Genomic DNA, 6,700 nt, shown 5'->3' on the forward strand with positions numbered 1-6,700 from the left:
TCGTCTTTGCTGGACCTAATACTCAGTGATATCAAAATGAGAACTTTTAGCCTTGTCGCCTCCTCCCTCACCCAGCATTATTCTTTGAGGATTCCTGCTTGTATTTCTCCTCAGTCCTTAAGCCTCATGACCATACTCTTGACCTAATGAAGTCCCATTAGTTTCTCTCTACAGATGAAAAAATATATATATTTGTTCCAGTTAGAAAGGTTAAGAAACAGGCCACCCAGCAGAGTGAATGCACAGCTCACCCAGCTATGCAATTATCCAAAAATAACCCATTTCCATTTGCAGGAGTAGACTGCATTTAAATAAGCATTCTCTTCAAATAAACTTTCATTAAGTCAGATTTCTCTATAGTGTGCATGCTTAATGAATGTGTGTGCATCCGTGTGAGGTATATAACATTTACCTCCATGCTTAGTTTTTGGAACATAAACGAAGCTGAACTGTAATGAGATAAGTGAACACATTTGGCAGAGATGCCATTGATTTAACAAAAGAACACTGAAATGTGCATCAAATGGGGGTTGCTAAGATATCGGAGCTTCTGAAGAAATGGATGCTAAAATTTCATAAGATACTATAGCCTTTCCTCTCGCCCCACCACATCTTATTAGAGACTCTAAATCCAATATGCCCTCCCTGTTTAGACCCCTTTAGAGTATACTTTCTCCTACCCACCTCATGGCATCATTGGAAAGTGATATGTGGCTGACAGGAAGCATGGCTACAGGTGCAAAATGCAAAATACTATTTTTCTAGTGTTTTCAGTCCAAATGAAATACCAGCATGGATCCTGTTCGAAAGCTACCAGGTGGTAGCATTTATTTTGGCTGAAACTCTGCATCGTTGCCAAAATCTGCTCTTCTATGCATTACTCTTGTGCAGATTTGAGTCTGCCTGCTGTGGAGAAAGCAGATGATTCTGGGCTTAGCCCACGTGGGTGCCATTGAAATGGGAGGTCAGGCTAGCCTCTGCTGCTTCCTGGGTGCTTTATTAGAAAATGATTTTTATTGTGTCCAAATGGAGCCACTCTCTGTAGGACATAGGTATGAGATGCCCAGATGAGAAGCTAGATCACACTGACCACCTCTGTTGTTTTTTCCAATCTATTGTACTCAAGTGTTTTACATTTTCAAAGGAATGAAAAGTTAGAAAAGCCAGGAAGTAGGATTGAGATGGGGTAGAGTAGGGGTGCCTTTGGCCCTATTAAAGAATCCTAAATGGTATGTCAGCAGAAAGCCTGGTTGTAGAGCCTATAAACTACCATAAAAAGATCAGAGTCAATTAAATTGATGTAACAGGAGGTAGAAGAGACGTGAGGGACTGCATTCTAAATCTCACCTTTTGAGTAGGAAACACCTTGTCAGTGTGTTATAGGTTGAACTGTGTCCCCTCCAAATTCCTATGTTGAAGTCCTAACTCAGAATGTGACCTTATTTGGAGATAGGGTCTTTATGGAGGTTATCAGGTGAAAATGAGGTCATTGGGGTGGGCCCTAACCCAATATGACTGGTGTCCTTATTAGAAGGGGAAATTAGGACACAGACACATACAGTAGAAAGACCATGTGAGGACACAGGAGAAGATAGTCATCTATAAGCCAAGGAAAGAGGCCTGGAACAGATTCTCTCTTACAGCCCTCAGAAGGAACCAGCCCTACTGACACCTTGATCTTGGACTTCAGGTCTTCAGACTGTGAGACAACACATTTCAGTTGTGTAAGCCCTTCAATTTGTGGTACTTCATTATGGCAGTCCTAGAAAACTAATGTAGAAGAGAGGCAGCAAGGAGATCTTGGAAGAAAATCAGTTTGTGAGTTATGTGCAAGTCCTGGATATTTGTTCTCTAGCTAAGGGAGATTACGGAGGGTTGATGTAGACAGAAGCTGACCTATGGGAGAGCTTTACTATGGAGGAATTGGAGGCTCTGGAAATTCCAAGAGTAAGAACAAATGAGGCTCTAGCAAGAATTATATATGTAAGTCAGTGTTGTGGTTTCATATAGATTTTTTAAAGAGGAGCTTTAGGTTCACAAAGTTGAGAGGAAGGTGCAGAGATTTCCTACACATCTCCTGTGCTCACATATGCACAGCCTCCCTACTATCAACATTTCCCGCTGTAGTGGGACATTTGTTCCAGTCAGTGAACCTACACTGATACATCATAATTACCCAAAGTCCATAGTTTACATTAGAATTCACTCTTGGTGGTGTACATTCTATGGGTTTGGACAAATGTATAATGACATGTGTCCATCATTATGGCATCGTACAGAGTATTTTCACTGTCCTAAAAATCCTTTGTGCTCTACCTGTCCACCCCCCGCCCCAGTGACAACCACTGATCTCTTTACTGTCTCCATAGTTTTGCCTTTTTCCAGAATGTCATATAGTTGGAATCACACAATATGTAGCTTTTTCAGACTGGCTTCTTTTTCTTAGTAATATGCATTTAAGTTTCTTCCATGTCTTTTCATGGGTTGGTAGCTCATTTCATTTTAGCACTGAATAATACTCTGTTGTCTGGATGTACCACAGTTTATCCATTTACCTACAGAAGGGCATCTTGGTTGCTTCCAAGTTTTGGCAATTATGAATAAAACTGCTACAAACATCCATGTGCAGGTTTTTGTGTGGACATAAGTTTTCAAGTCTTTTGGATAAATACCAAGGAGTATGGTTGTTAGATTGTATGGTGAGAGTATGTTTCATTTTGTAAAAAACTCCCAAACTGTATTCCAAGTTGGCTGCACCATTTTACATTCCAGCAGTGATGAATGAGAGTTCCTATTGCTCCACATTCAGTATTTGGTGTTGTCAGTGTTCCGGATTTTTGCCATTCTGATAGGTGTGTCATATAGATATTTTGGAAATTATTTTTACAGAGGCAGTATTATAAACAAACACACATAATGCCTACACGTATTCGATAAATGTTCAGTAGTATACAATAAATATCAGCTCCTCTCTGACTCTCTTCCATCTCTTTCTACAGACAGAAGTTTCCAGCTTCCTCAACATACCCCAGTTCATGGTAAACATCAACAACCAAGCAATTGACTTCATTATCCATTCACTAATCATCATCCATATACATTTATAAGAGTGCCTACTATGTGTCAGGACTTCAGGGCTTCAGGTCACGGTCCCAGGGTCCTGGGATCGGGCCCCGCATCAGGCTCCCCGCTCAGCGGGAAGCCTGCTTCTCCCTCTCCCTCTCCCCCTGCTTGTGTTCCCTCTCTTACTGTGTCTCTGTCAAATAAATAAATAAAATCTTTAAAATAAATTTATTTTAAAAATAACACCCCATCCCCCCATTTTACTCTAAACAAATCTCACTTGAACTTGGAAATTCTAAAGTGGTCATAAAGTCTTGATGCATGTGTTTTGATCCCAGCGTGGTAGAGTCTACACTTTAAAATCAGCTCAAGGTAACTCACCTTTTCTGGGGCTTTCTGAGTACCCTACAGGGGACATAGCATCCTCCACTCTACTAGCTTCTCTCACCTGCCATAGCTTCTCTCAACAAACCTCCCCTTCCCCATCCCTCTTTTCTCCCAATTAATTCTCCATGCCCAACATTATACCTTGGTCGATGGAGCCTGCCTGCCTGCCTGCCTGCCTGCCTTCCTTCCTTTCTCTTTTTTTTTTTGAGAGAGAGAGAGAGAGAGAGAGAGAGAGAGAGAGAGCATGGATCGGGGGAGGGGCAGAGGGAGAGGGAAAATCCTAAGCAGACTTCACGCTTAGCACAGAGCCTGGCATGGGGCTTAATCTTGAGACCATGAGATCATAACCTGAGCCAAAATCAAGAATCAGACCCTTAACCGACTAAGCCACCCAGGAGCCCCTACCCAGGTCTTTCTTGAAGGGGAGAAGGCAGATGGAACTTGGAGGGGCACTTCGTGGGAGGGTCTGATACAAGCCAGACCAGAATTATTCGGAAGGCAGGGGAACCCCATCAATTACAAGCTGTAAAAACAAAGTTACCTTGCTTGGCCAGAGGTGAGGTTCTGAAACCAGGCCCACTGGGCCTGCCCAACACCCACTAGACTGTTCATTTTCCTTCCTTCCTTCCTTCCTTCCTTCCTTCCTTCCTTCCTTCCTTCCTTCCTTCCTTCCTTCCTTCCTCCCTTCCTCCCTTCCTCCCTTCCTCCCTTCCTCCCTTCCTCCCTTCCATCCATCCATCCATCCATCCATCCATCCATCCATCCATCCATCCATTTGCCACAGGAGCCTGGTATTCATTGTAGCCTCAGGGCTCTAGAAAATAAAGAGATGAAACCAAAGTTCTGCTAGTCTGCATTCTTAGAGCTTGATGAAATATTGCAGACATGTTATGCTGCCAAGTCCAGAAATTTGAGTGTTTTAAAAGAGAGAACAAGGATGTGTTGATGTCCAGATGAAAGAAAAATAATTCCTAATGGTGGAAACCCAGGCTTCTGTGGGAGAAAGATTAGGGAGTGAGGGCCAGACAGTTCTTCTTCTATTTTGGAGGTGCTGTTTCTTGACCTTGAGGTGCCCCTCTTCTTGTCTAAGTTGTTTTTGCCTCCCCGGGATGAGCTCTCCATCACCTGGCCCAGCCTTCAGGGCAAAGAGCTCTTCAAGAGCCCAATGAATCTTAATAAAAAATGGAAATGGCTTTTCCCCTTCATTTTAATTAACATTATGTCTACATTTCTGGGATAATGGATAATTGAGTTCCCTTGGCATTACAATGTTCTTGGAAATAATTTATGGTTTCGTTTCACTATGTGAAGGCTGTTTGGGTTGGTGCTGAAGTTCCATCATAAATATTTCTGAGGAGTATTTGCACGTCAGTGATTTGTATTCACATGGCCGTGATACTGCATTCTGGGGAAGTGTGTTATGTAATATTTTCCTACAGGGAGTGCTTCCATTCTTTGCTTGCTTTCCAGGCACAGAGTTGTTTTCAGAATGTTGCACTCAGGCCTTAGATAAACTCTCAGTGGACTTTCTCAAATTGGTCTGGGCTTAAGAATAATAAAGGTTGATATTTATTAAATGCCCACTAATATGTGCCAGGGACTATGCTAAAACATTTTGCATATATTGTCTGTATTCAGTCATAATAAACCAATGGACTAACTGCTATTATTGTCATCCCCAGTTTACCCCCAGCTAGAAAGTGGCAGGGCTGGAATTTGAACCTAGGCAGTCTGCTTACATCACCCATGGTGCCCAAAGAACTCCTTTTGCCACCCTTATGGAAATATTTGCAGGTATGGAGATGTGTCAGCCTTCTGCCTCCAGAGCAACATTCTCCAGGAGACTTTTTGTGATGATGGAATGTTCTCTGTTAGAACTATCCAGTATAGTGGACACTAGCTACGAATGACTATTGAGACCATGAAATATGGCTAGTGTGACTGTGGAACTGAATTTAAAATTGAATAATTGAATAACCTTAACTTCAAATAGCTCCATGTGGTTGTTGGCTGCCATATTGGGACAGCACAGCTGTAGAGCAAGTTGTCTGCTCTATGCAATAATATTCTGACTGCCACCTATTGCTGCTGTAAGAAATTACCCAAACTGCATGGTTGAAAAAACCCACAAATATATGACTTCACAGTTCTGGAGGTCAGAAGTCCTAAAATGAAGGTGTGGGTGGGGCTGTGTTCCTTCTGGAGGCTCCAGTGGAGAATGTGTTTCCTTGCCTTTTTTAGCTTCTAGAGCCCACTTGCATTTGTTGGCTGGTGGTCCCTTTCTCTGTCTTCAAAGTAGGCGGCACAGCAACTTCAAATCTCTCTCTGAGTTTGACCTTCTGCCTTCTTCTTATAAGGACCCTTGTAATTACAATGGCATACCTGGATAACCTATGATAATCTCTCCATCTCAAGATCCTTAACTAAGTCATATCTGCAAAGTCCCTTTTTTATATAAGGTAACATATTCACTGGTTCTGGGGATTGGGAACAGGACATCTTTATGGAGGGGCCATAGTTTAGCCTCCTATACCACCCAAATATCCTTGTGGGACTGTCATTTGGAGGGTAAGGGCACAGGCTCTGAAGTTACACTGACCTGGGTGCAAATCCCCACTTCATTACTTAACTACCTGTGTAACTTGGCTTTGAGCAGGGTACTTAATTTTTCTGAGTCTCAGTGAACTTATCTTTCAAAGGGGAGTAATGCTAAAATCCACCTGGTAGAGTTATAAAAATTAAGTGAGATGTTGATGGTAAGTGTTTAGCACAGAGGAGGGCACCTAGTAAGCACTCAAAAACTAAGTAGAAGAAGTGATGCTACTTCTACTTAGTTTTTGTCACTATTTGGTGCAATGGTACACCCTTACTTTCCTACTTTGCTCCTTTAAATAAATATCCCTGGTGTCAAAGAAATACAGAGGTGATGAGAATCATGATCGTAAGTAGTAATCTCTTCCGTTCAAATTGCTTTTTAAAAGCCTCTCTTTTATTTCACTTAATCTTTTTAACCACCATTTGAAGTAGAAGTGGCAGCATTATTACTTTGCAGAAAAAACAAAAGCTTACAATTATAGAGCTCCTAGATAGCAGAGCTAGGATCCATATGCTTACCTGTTGGTCCCAAGACTGATGCTCATCCCACCTTTTCACACCTGCCTTCTCTCCTATGTTGAAATAAAGAAGGAGGAGGGTGTGTGCGTTTACACATGGAGTGGGAGGATAAATCAAGAAAGGTGGGGAGGAATGG

Source organism: Mirounga angustirostris, unplaced genomic scaffold (assembly GCF_029215605.1).
Source record: "Mirounga angustirostris isolate CCGP_5_RB_7025 unplaced genomic scaffold, mMirAng1.0.hap1 SCAF_5, whole genome shotgun sequence".
Classification (NCBI taxonomy): domain Eukaryota; kingdom Metazoa; phylum Chordata; class Mammalia; order Carnivora; family Phocidae; genus Mirounga; species Mirounga angustirostris.